The following is a 13317-nucleotide window of genomic DNA, read 5'->3' as shown; positions in this document are numbered from 1 at the left end:
CGTCAAGCATGGCTCAAAAGCAATGGAAAGGTGTGACGACGCACTCTTTGTAGAAAAGCGCGTTGTCTTTCAATTTTTAGCTGCCACTTAGTTAATGAACTTACATAACCTGGGAACTAGCCCCTATATTATATCTGTAGTGAAGTGGTAATTTGTACGATATTTACAACTTACCAATATATAGTACACAAAAATATAGCACTAGTACACAAAAGGTGTACTAGTACTATATTATATCCCTCTGGCCGTATACCTCAGCTGTATAGACTGCATTAGCGTACATTTCAGGAATTTTTAAAATAAATCTTTGCATTAAAACCAAATACCATGTATATATTTTAAATATTCATGTACACATACATAAGCAGATACCTATATACCCTTATGAGATGTTAGGTTCGAGTCTGTTTCAATATCGGGTTAATAAAAAGTTTAGAAGAAGTTTTCCCTTTTTTGCTCTCTTACGTTTTGTCCACTTTTAAAAAAATTAAAATCTTCCATATTTTTTCTTCCGTTTTAAAATGAGAGAATTTAAAATTTTTTGGAAAGACCTGCCTATATAAACTTTTTAAACTATAATTTTTATTTCTTCTTTTACCTCTTTTTTTTTACATGCCCAGCGACCCCGATCGACGGTCAATGAGCAGGCAGGGTTAGGCCGATTTCGCCGGGCCTTGAGTGCTTCCTTTGTAGACTTTTCTACCTCCAGGATTCCCACAAGAACACAGCGGAAAAAATTATTTTGCGTCAAGGTCCATCTCCTGCATTCTGGCGCAGTGTCAGAGAGATATGGGAGTTGGCAAGCATTACCGACTGCATTGCAGTTGGCAGGTGAGAGGATTTGCATTTGATGCGATAGTATACACTCTTTGCGAGTTGCATGCCAGGGAGCGAATTTCAGCTCAAAAGATAGTTGACCAATTGCTGGGTTTTCAGATAAATCCGACAAACACTCGCCGGTAAAATTTTCGACAATTGGGATTTATCCGAAAAAAAGCTCAGAATTTCGAGGTCAGGATAATAAAATAAAAATAATAAAATCAAATGAAATTAAGGTTTTTTGAAAGACGTTTGTGAGAGCTTAGGGTTGGTGGACCTGAGAAGTTGAACCTTCTGTTTCCTTTGAAATCTTTGAGTATTGACACATAGGTTTACTGTAAATCTCGTGAAAGTTTGTTCTAAACATGGGGCCGTTGCACCTCTGAGTCACGACAAAAGCCACTGTTCCGGTCTCCAGTTTGGAGCATACTATTTCTGCTTCTTAGAATGAGGAAGGGTTTGTTATAACAAAGAAATCTACAAACTTGTAGGTTTCATAAAAGGGGGCAGAGCTGCCGGAGCTTCCATCCTCACCACCGACAACCTTCACCGGTGTTTAGTAATTTCAAAGCGTTAACGGTGATTGAAGCAATACTTCTTTGCAAGATTTGTCGATAAACAGTTAGTATTGCCAAATGCCAAAGGCGCCAATTCTAAATGCAGCCGCAGAATTGTCATTCGATGCAGGTGAGTTTTTATGAACAAAGGGTACGTTCCTGTCCGTGTATTTTTAAAGCGAAAGCTTTAAGGGCGAAATTTTGCAGAGATTTCGAGCTTTTCGGCTGTTGTCGCCGCTATGAAAAAACTCTTCTCTGCCATCTTGGTGCGAGGCCAGGGAAGTCGGGTCTTCCCGTCGGCCGCGCCGCGCAAACTTAAAAAAGAGGAGCGCCGACGCCCCGCCAGCAACGGCTCGATGAAGGAACAGTCTTTCGGTCGTCTGCTTCAAACACTTTTTTTCAAACATTACTCGAGTTATACGAAAACTCACTCTGGCAGTATCCAGTTGCTACGGGTAATGTTGGATGGCTTTATAAACTTCCACTGCGCTTACCCGCTTCCTTCACGGATCACTGAGCACTCGTGGCGGTCGTCAGTGGCATCCGCGACGCCAACCACGACGGCTATGACAACTAACCGCGTCACACCTCCGCCCACAAATACGTGACAACACCATTTCATACGCATTGCACAACCATGCGACAGCTATCGCTTTCACTCCTTCGCATATTCCGAGTGCTTATTTTTATTGTAAATTTAAAATACTGCAAACCGAATAAAATCAGATTTCGGATTTAAAAAATGAAAGCCGTTTACAATTCCCTGTAACGCCGGTTAGTGCGCAGCTCTTGAGGAGGAAGATGGAAGCGTAGTGAGGGATAGGTGACTCCTTGAGGTCACGTGACGTCAAGGGGGTCACGTGACCTCAGGGGGTCACGTGACCTCAGGGGGTCACGTGACCTCAGGGGCTCACGTGACCCCCTGAGGTCACGTGACCCCAGAAGTCACGTGACCTCAAGCGGGTCACGTGACCTCAGGGTGTCACGTGACCTCAGGGTGTCACGTGACCTCAGGGGGTCACGTGACCTCAGAGGGTCAACTGACCTCGGGAAGTCACGTGACCTCAAGGGGGTCAGGTGACTTCAGGGGGTCACGTGACCTCAGGGGGTCACGTGACTTCTAGGGGTCACGTGACCTCAGGGGGTCACGTGGCTACTGGGGGTCACGTGACTTCTGGGGGTCACGTGACTTCTGGGGGTCACGTGACTTCTGAGGGTCACGTGACCTCAGGGGGTCACGTGACCTCGGGGGGTCACGTAACCTAGGGGGGTCACGTGACCTAGGGGTGTCACGTGACCTGGGTGGGTCACGTGACCTCGGGGGGTCACGTGACCTCGCGGTTACGCCGACGGCGACGCCAACGGCGACGCCGACGCCGCTTAAGCCGGAAACGGGCCCCTAAAAGCTGCGCTCTAAAATCAAACTTGGAATCTAGAAATAAATCCTCCAAGAGACCCCGATTTTTTTTGCGAAAAATAAAGTTGGCGAAACGGTCATCATATTTCACACAAAAAAAAAAATCAACTTCGTAACACAAAATCTTAATGGTAAGAAAGAGAGAGAGGGAGAGTTCGTCCTAAAGTTTCAGTATCAGAAAGTGCACGCTAAAAAGATAGACTTCTTTTGTTGACGGGAACATGCTAGGTGTTTTATTCCGAATGCAGGTTGATGCCCGACCCAATTAATTTGCTCCCACTCCCGGCCAAGGTAGATGAACTATTGTTTCTTAAGCCTGCATTGGAAGAACTTAAAGATTAAGTAGGTGACGTACAGACCTCAGTCAAATTCTGTTCTGGTCAGTACGATGCACTTTTGGACATGGTGAAGGGTAACGAAGAAAAAACGGGGAACCTAAAAAGTGAGCTGGGGAATGCGAAGGGGATAGTCGGCGAGCAGTCACACACCATTACGCAACTTCAGAGTGATCTAAGCGACATGCAAACATCTGTGAATAAGTCGTCTTTGGAAATCCACGGCATACAGTACGGCCAGAATGAGGATCTGTGTTTGCTGCTCATTAGCATTGCCACAAAACTTGAACTACCAGTTCCCCACCCCAGCAAAGTGATTTGAATGAACTCTGTCGTCTCCCGTCGAACAGGGGTACCGCTGCCCCAATTCTAGTAACGTATGCGTCGTGCGACGTGAGAGAAAGGTGAATGAGCTACCGTAGTCGCCTGCGGAAACTGCCAAAGTCGGATGCACTCTTAGGTGTATTTTCTAACGAGCACCTGTCCAGGATCTGCAGGAAACTGTTCTGGAAGGCGAGAGTAAGAAGAAAGGAAATGGCTTACAAGTTTGTCAGGGTTAAGTCAGGAAAAATCTACGCAAAGAAGGCGGAAGGCATGGACATCGTCCCTGTAACCAATCTTCAAGATCTGGAAAAAATACGCTACACTATGGCATTGACCTTAAACAGGTGTAAGGATTTCAAAGAGTTTGAGCAGTACACCTTTCAAATCATTTTCTTTTGTACACGTTAACATTAGAAGTCTGATGAACAACTGAGAACAGTTTAAAGTTTTGGTAAATAAAGTTTCATCTCGTATAGTCGTGTTTGTCTTTTCTGAATCAAACGTTCGAGAAACACTGTGGGATCTTTTTCAGTTCCCTGGGTACAATTTTTTTTTGGTTCTCTCCACAGTATTCTACCCGAGGGGGGCTCGTAGTTTACGTAAAAAGGGAATGGCTTGTTTAAAGACATGAAGTGGCTTTCAATTACGTAGAATGTATTTTTTTTTTATCGAGAACTCCTGTCACTTCCTTTCTCTCTTAGCCTGTTATGGGCCCCCGTCCAAAAGCGTCAGACAATTTTTTCAGGAACTCTCGGAGATCCCAGCCGCGAGTTCCAGTCGGGGGTTTCTTTTCATTGTAAGGGATATCAACATAGATTTGCTGAAAAATGACAAGTCTGAGGTTTGTGACTACCTCAACACACTTGCTAGTGCGGGTATCGAAAGTACTATGAGTTCCCCAACAAGGGAGGAATTTATGGCTGGAAGGCTGATATCTTCGCGTATCGACTGTATTCTGGTTAGGACTTTAGACACAAGGGTGAGGTCGGCAGTAATTTTGCAAAAGCTGGCTGACCACCTTTTTTGTTGGATGCCAAATGGTTTGGCAACGCACGTCGGGATGTGCCAACATCTTTCGACCAACTTTAGACATTTTCGATAGACAAATTATAGACTCACTGGCGTCGTCTTATGATTCGAGCTCGTTTCTCAAAACGGTGTCGTATTCTGATGTTTACCAAAAGTTTGTTGTTCTCCACGACTCTTTGAAGTCAAAGGCACGGTGAAACGTTGTAGTGAAAAAACGTAAGCCAGATTGCGTTTGGTTAAGCGCAGATATTTTGTCTTTAATGGCGGAGAAAGAAAGGTTATGGGCGCGTTGTAGGCGATCACCTGCAAATGCTCAACTGCGCGGAGTCTTTCGTGCAAGCAGAACAAAGTTAATCCCTTGTTCGCTCTGCTAAAAGGATCTACTTCCAAAAGGAATTTTCAAAAAATCGTTTTAATATCGCGAGAACCCGGTCCCTTGCAGACGGTCTTCGAGGGTACCACCGCCAGCGCTCCCTTCATAACGTCATTGCTAAGAACTTTGGTGACGATACTAAGGGGACGGTGGAGAAATTTAACACCTTTTTTGCTGCGTCATCCGAGCAAACTATCAGTGGGAGCGTGCAGGAATTAACCTTGACGGGTACGAATTGTGTGACCGCTTTTCTTTATGAGATTGATGAAGAGGGTTTGCGTTCTGCCGTGTTCAGTATTAAGTGGACCAGATCACCAGGCGTTGACGGAATCACCGTTGGTTTTCTACAGAGGAACATTGATTCGTTGAAACATTTGCTGCTTTGTATGCTCAACGGTTTCATTCAGACATGTTTGATTCCCGAAGCTTTGAAAGTGGCTATTGTTAGCAGAGGTCGGCATTTTAAGTCGCCCTCACTCACCCTCACCCTCACAGCCACACTCACCTAAGCCCCTCACTCACTTTCACCCTCACAGCTACACTCACCTTCAGCCCCTCACTCACCCTCACTCAACCTCACGGCCCTCGCGCCCCTCGCGCACTCCTGGCCCTCACCCCCCTCACGCACTCACCGCCCTCACGGCCCTCGCCGCCCTTACGGCCCTCACCGCCCTCACGGCTCTCACGCCCTCACGCCACTCACCGCCCTCACGCCCCTCACTCACTCATGGCCCTGACGCCCCTCACACACTCACCTCCCTCACTGTCCTCACGCACTCATAGCTCTCACGCCACTGACCGCCCTGACGCCCCTCAAGCACTCATGTCCCTCGCACGCCTCACGCACTCACCGCCCTCACCGCCCTCACGGCCCTCACGCACTTATGGCCCTCACGCCACTCAGGTCCGCTTCAGATGGGGCAATTTTGACCAGAAACTTGACGTCGCAACACCAGCAACACGAGCCGCCCGGGTTCACACGCAGCAACCAATTGCTGCAATTTGCCATCATCATCCTGGAATTGTAGTTTTCTTGCAAAACGAGTTTTTATGCAGTTTAATCTTGTTGAGAATACTAATGCGCAGTTTATTTCCAAAAACGATCAATTTCAAGCCAGAACCAAGTTTTTTTGTTGTTATCATCACCGGCACGAGGTGTAACGTGAAAATATTGCTTCCCTGATTGGATGCAGCCGATTCTAAAGCGCCTTCGGATTGCTCCGAGTTGCTCGCTTGTTTCGAGCCGGACCAGATCTCAGCAATTCGTGTCGATCTAGGGAAAGCTAGGGAACAACCCGCCATCCACACCGAAATTGCTGAGAAAGTTGCTCCGTCTGAAGGGGGCCTCACGCACTCACCGCCCTCATGGCCCTCACACCCCTCACGCACTCACCACCCTCACGCCCCTTACGCACTCATGGCCCTCACACCCCTCACGGATTCACCGCCCTCACACCCCTCACGCACTATGGCTCTCGCACCACTCACCATCCTCACGCCCCTCACGCACTCATGGCCCTCACATCCCTCATGCACTCACCGCCCTCACGGCCCTCACGGCCCTCACGCACTCACGGTCTCAAAGCCCTCACGGCCCTCACTCACCCTCACACTCATGAATGTTCCCGGTTCAGAAACTCACTCATCCTCACCTCACCTGTGAAGATGAGGGTGAGTGTTGAAATAACAGCGCAAATACGACAGGAAGGAGCCATTTGCGCTGTTATTTCAACAATATGATCAACCAACTAGCCCACCAGATGACCGTGATGAGGGTGAGTGTGGGTGAGTGAGGGCCCGCATGAGTGAGGTTTGCTGAAATATGATTGTTAAACCGATTTCCAAGGGGGGTCAATCAAAAGCAATAGAAAACTACCACCCCATATCTATTCTGCCTGTTTTAGGACACTTGTTGGAAAAGCATCTCTTTGTGGTGAGGAAGAGTTTTCTGGACCGCCACCCATAATGTCAGCCTCGCAGTATGGTTTCGTGCCTGGAAAGGGCACGCAGTTGTCAATAGATGACGCCGATTTTTTTAACTCCGCGTTCGATGACAATATGTTTTCCTGTGCGCTGTTCATAGACGTTGCAAAAGCCTTCGATACCGTCAACCATGATATCTTGCTGCGTAAACTGCTTAAGATAGGGTTTCGCGTGCCCTTTTTGCACTTCTGGAAAAATTTCTATCAAATCGATCACGACGAGTTCAAGTGGGCAATGAAACAATCTCCGTTTATTATCTACAAGGGGGTTCACCAAGGCTCTGTGTTATCGCCGCTGCTTTTCAATATTTATGTCAACGACCTTATCTCTATCATTTCGGGTTGTAAATGTTATCAATATGCCGACGACACTGCTGATTTCCAGACATGTGACTTTCGACAGTGCATGTAATAATTTGCAAACGAATGCCAGTAGAGTGGTGGACTGGTACGCCTCCAATCTTGTAAAAGTCAATCCAGTAAAAACTAAGTAGATCTGTTTCCGCAATCCGCTAAAACATGGTTTCATAGATAAGCCTTTCTATTTACCCGGGGTCGATAGCGTATCTGGCAGTAGTGTTCCTGTTCAATGGGTAGGCAGCACGAAGTACATGGGTATTAATTTTTAAAGCGACATGTCCTGAAAGAAGCAGTTAGCCTACATATGTCGTGTCTCACGGAATGTAGTTTGTCTGTTACACAATATTAGAGTTGTTGTTCCTTTCCACGTTAGAAATATCGCCGTTCATGCCTTGGCGTACAGAGTGCTAAGCTATGGTGTGACAGTGTTCGCGCACAGTGCAGGACTCTGGCACGAGATTGTAAACAGTGTTTTGAAGTGTCTTTTAAAAGAATATGGCGTACAATTCAAGTTTTTCAAACAGCACGAACCTCTTCGCCGATCTAGAGATATCGAATTTATTTTCTCTGTACCAACAAACAGTAATTGTTTTTTCTTTTGGACGGACAGTTACAAGATCCCACATGTATCATCTCGTATTCTTAGGCAGTCGATCAGATTTGGGAAACCACGCTGTTTCACGAGATACGGAGTGAAAACACGAGACTACTACGTTCCCGACACCTTCAATTGGCTACCCGCCTGTGCATTTTCCCTATATTCCAAGACGAAAGTTAAGACATGGCTCCGCGCAGATATGTCGGACGGAGTGTAAACAGTTTTAAACATTTGTCTTTTTTTTTTTTGGGGGGGGGGAGGGGGGAGGGGGGAGGGGGGTTAACCAGGCTGCCTTTGAATCAGCCTTGAGTACAGTAGAGTTGAGTTGGTGTGTGTGTGTATATAGTACCTCTTGTTGATTATATTTCCAGCTCTTTTGTGTTCGCTCATATTTGGCGACTTGCAGGGCCCCGTCCCACAAGCCATCATAGGCTTTGACGGCCCCGTAAACACACTTGTACCTCAACGTTGACAATAAAATTATTATTATTATTATTACTATTATTATTATTAATATTATTATTATTATAGGTGAAGCTCAATCTTGTTTTCTTTCGGAATTTTGGCATGTTCACGTTATTGTTTTCTTCTCGCACCGCAGACGGTACACGGCGCCGTTCAGATAGGCCCCAAGGTGGATTGTCTCTGAGCCAGCAGTGCAAGCAACAAAACAACAAACAATGCAACGCTATTTATGTTGTGCGTGAGTGTGAGTTTGTGTATGTGTGTGAGTGTTTCACTGAGAGCTAGGCCGCTTGTGCGAGGGCTGAAGGTTTCACAGAGGTTCCGTCGGCGCCGCAAAGGTTTGCAAAAGGAATTGTAATTGTGCCTTGAATTTTGCAATTACTGACGCTAGGAAGTATTTAAACTACAATTACAATTCCTTTTAGCCAAAAGTAATTAATTATATTTATAAATTACAAAGAAAAGTAATTAAATTACAGGTATTCACTTACATTAATTGAATTACTACCCCAAGTATGGCGCGCTCGCACGCATAGACACCCACGTACACGCGCGCACAACCGAAATAGTGTCGCGTTGTTTGTTTTTCGTCGCTTACACTATGGGGTGGGAGACAATTCTCTTTAGAGGGTACCTCAAAGGAGCCGTGCAGCGGCGTCTGTGGTGCGAGAAGAAAACTATAGTGTAAACATGCCGAAATATTAAAAAAAAAAGAATAAAACATTGAGCTTCAGTTTTCAGGCACGGCTGGTAGTTTTAAGTGTCGATGCGCCTATTTTCCTCTTTTTTTACAGTTTTTTTATGTTCCTCACTTACTAATGTCCTATATTTGTATCTTTCTACTTTTTTCAAGTTTATTTCTTGGTGGTTTTACTTCAGATATTATTTGCATAAGCATTTTAGAGAGTGACCTCGAACCTGCGAATATTGCCACCGACGATTTGGGAATCCCCGATTTGGTTCTTATATTTTTCTGAGCCGTTATAATTTCAACTCACTGTAGATAATTTACAAAAACATTTTGTTTTTATGAGACTTTGGTCATATTAGCATCCGTGGATTTTAGTTTTATATTTACACTTGTGAAATATTTATATGTGACCAATTGTCGCATTTTTATTTGCCTGGCTTACAAAAGTCTGTCAACCCAATTTTTTTCTTTAGCGGTCTGGCCTCTTCTAGCTTATGAACTAATTTGTTTATATTTATTAAAAAATATAAGAACGTAGTACTTTATTGCCTCGTACTGTCAAGTTGTAATATGAATTTAACAAAATTCACAAAAGAAAGTAAAATACGTAATATTTATGCAGCTTTTTACTTTTGCCCAGATAACTTTTACATTAAACCTTCAATGTTAACTGAATTTCGAACAGGCATCCGTTTTCATTTGGGTACATATCTATGAAGCGAGCGGCTTTAATGTGCCGAAATTTACAATGCTGCAAAATGGGGCCATAGAAATAAGTTGTAAGCTTGAAGAGCAATGTCAAACTGCCTAAGTTTGTTTTATTTAGAGAAAGCAATATCTAGCTTCACAGTTTCTAACAATTGGCACATATATTTTTTTAGATCGGACGAACGAAGAAAAACGCCTAAGTTACTTCATTTCGTTTATTCATTTAATACATTATTAAAGAACCCAGTGCCTTACATAAGGGTGGGTGGGTGGGGGGGGGGGGGGGCATACACAACAAATATTCAAAAAATAAAAAAAACACAGAGGTATGAGGTTGCTAAGCATTAACAAAAGTGGCAAGTGCAGCTCTGAAACCGCATGATTCGTGAATATTGACACTATTTTCTGGAAGTGAGTTCCAATCAGAAATGGATAACTGAAGCGGTAAAAATATAAAAAGGTTCCTTCTTGGTGGGGTGAAATTAAGTTTTTGAGAGTTGTCCGTACGTAGTGAAATGTAATGTTCCTCCGGGCAACACAACTCTCTCTTTGATGGGCTGTGGTAATGCAAAGCATGCAGGGAGACTAGTTGGGCAGCTATTCTTCTATCTGCTAGTAGCGGAAGGCCGAGTTCTTTTTTTAATGTGGTAATCATACTACGCGTATAGGTTTTACGGAGGAAGCGAGTGGTTCTATTTTGTACTCATTCTAATTTTTATATAAGGTAAGCCTGGTGGGGGTTCCATACTGTAGATACATACTCAAGCTCCCGTACTTGTACTAGAGCCCGTTCCGCGTTGTCACGGGCCACCACTCGCTCTGCTGCGTCGCGAACCTCAAGGACCCTTCAGGACGCCTCGCTCGATGCAGCCTCCGACTGCAGGAGTTTAACATGACTGGTGTACAAGTCAGGCCGCAAGCACAGCGACGCCGGCTGCCTGTCCAGAGCCCCTGTCGAGACATCTCCCGGTAGCAGCGACGTCGACGACGACGAGTGCTTCCTAAGCTCAGTGAATATCGACGGCATGGCACGACATCAAAGGAACGATCCTGAGTTGCGCGTGCTAATCAATCATCTCGAAAGACGAGGGGGTACTGTCCCCCGTGTCTTTTCGAGATCCCTGCCGACGTTCATTTTCCGACAACGTGGACTTTACAAGGAAAACTTCAGAGACAAGAGCTCGCCATGACGGCTGGTTATCCCTACCGATCTGGGAGAGATCTTCCAAGCCTGCCACGACGACCAGACGTCCGGACACCTTGGTTAGAGCCGTACGCTGTCCCGAATTCGTGAAAGGTATTACTGGCCCAAGCTCCCGAAGGCCGTTCACCTCTACACACGATCGTGCCACGAGTGCCAGCCGGGTAAGCGACCGCCTCCTGCTACGGTTTCAATGAGCGTCGATACGTTGTGGTCGTCGATAACAACCGTAGGCGTAGACTACGGGGGGGGGGGGGGGGGGCATCGGGGTCGTGCCCCTCTAATCAGATCCGGAGGGGGGGAGAGCAGAGCCCCCCCCCCCCCCCGGATTTTGTTTGACCGGATATTCTGCAGCCGCAGGCTTTATTTCCACGTATTAAAGAGAAAAAAATCATGGCCGAGTGGATTACTGCTTATGAAGCACAGGGGCCTGGGTTCTACCCCCACAACTTCACAGCTGGCACAAGCATTTTGTTTTTCAGATTTGAGATCGCCGGCGTCTGCGCCGTGGTACCGGCGATGAACACACATCTATGCTTGCACGATGATTAACATTGACATACAGCGGCAGACACATGGCGATATACATACGCTGTAAAATGTACCCTCTAATATAAACTACTGATAATTTTCGGTGCAAAAAAATTGCGCGGAAAAGCAACCCCCCCCCCCCCCCCCCGGAAAATTTGTGAACCTGCCCCCCCCCCCCCCCCCCCCGGGAAAATGGAATCTCCACGCCGCTGATAACAACATTTAAGTTGTTGGGCACCGTTGCCGGAGCGCTGTTGCGAGGCGTGTCGTCGGGAGAGTGAGACCGCTCCGGCGTTCGTGGAGGCTCTTTACGTCGTCCGTCGACAGCAACTTCACCTCCGGGAGTTGCCGCGAGTAGTTTTCCTGGCGGGACAAGTGCGACAGGTTCGCACGACGAGGTCGGTGCATCGGCGAAGCTGGACGTCGTCGTGACGGCGACCGAGACCCGTGCCGAGGTGCAGGCGGGGGTGACTGGGGTCGCCGAAGGTACTCTTCAATCTCTTGTGGTTGCTCACTGTAGCGTGGGCGTAGGTCGGTTGGGTGGAAGCCGTGCAGCCCCATTTGCCGGTAGGGGCAACGGCGGTAGAAGTGGTCGGCTTCCCCGCAGTGGTAGCACAACCGACGTCGATTGGCCGTCCTCCACACGTCGGACTACCTTGGCGGGGGTTGCTCCGGGCGGACCTACTGAACTTGTGGTTCCTGGCATCGAGGCTACTGCGGCACCGGAGGGTCTCGTCGGAGTGGTGCCGTGACCTGGCGGTTAGCTTGCGGCGGTCGTCGGGCCATGGCAGCGTAGGTGAGCGTCGGTTCTTCGGGTGCGGCCACCGTGACAAGGGCATCTGGTAGGAACGCTCGCTGAACCTCGTCTCGAAGGACCTCGGCAATATAGACTGGGACCAGGCGTTCAACAGTCGGCAGAAGCTTCTTAAGCTCCTCCCGGACGAATAAGCCTATGAATGCCCGGAACGCCGTGGGCAAGGTCGCTTGTGGACTGAGAAACCGCACTGACGCCGGGTAGCCTTTGGTAGTGGCTGGCTTTGGCGAAAAGGGCACGCTCTGTGGTCGTGGCTTTCTTGACGAAATATTCGACGATGGATGAGGAGTTGGGGACAGGACCACCGAAGATGTCATCCTTTACACCACCCATCAGGATCCGCAGCTTCTTTTTGTCGGTGTTTGAGAGTTGGCGTAAGTGACCAGGCGAAGAACTTCCTCGATGAAACTCGTGATAGTCTCGTTGGCGCCCTGGGGCTTCATTCCAAGAAGGTCCTCAGCCCTCTCCCGCCGATACTGGTTGGTGAATGTCCGTCTCAGCGCATGCTTGCAGGCGGTCCATGAGATCGACGAGGTCTTCCGATTCTTGAACTAGTGCCTGGCCGTTCCTCCGAGCGCGAAGTAAAGATTCTGCAGGCGCTGTTCGTCCATCGGTTGGGCTGGGCCACTCCCTCTTACTTTTGTAGCCAGTCTTTTATGCCTTCATAAGGCTCACCATAGAAGGACGCGGGCGTACGGGCAGCGACGGGTAGGACAACGACGGGTGGAGTGGTCATCGTCGCGGTCTTTTTTGCTTTCTGCGGCAGGTGTCCGAGTTCCGGAGGTTGGCCTTTGGTACGGCGGCTTGCTCGGGCGTCGGCGTCATCTTTTAATGGTAGCCGTCCGAGGCTGAGCACTTCACTTGGCCGGTATGTCTTCACAGGTGTACGCTTCACAGGTATTGAAAGCGATACCCGGCACCTCCACCAAAAATGTCACGAATGACAAATAATAAGGCGACGAAAACTGAAACAAACTAAACCTTTAATACGGCGAATTTGTACCCAAAACAAAAATGAAATAGAAGATTGCAACAGAGCGATGCGGGTGTCGATAGCGGCGTAACAGCAGGATTGAACGCTGGGGCGAGACTGACTCCGCTCGCCATGCGGAG

Source organism: Ixodes scapularis, unplaced genomic scaffold (assembly GCF_016920785.2).
Source record: "Ixodes scapularis isolate PalLabHiFi unplaced genomic scaffold, ASM1692078v2 PGA_scaffold0__279_contigs__length_252992795, whole genome shotgun sequence".
NCBI classification, from domain to species: Eukaryota; Metazoa; Arthropoda; class Arachnida; order Ixodida; family Ixodidae; genus Ixodes; species Ixodes scapularis.
Note: the sequence above shows the minus strand (reverse complement) of the source record.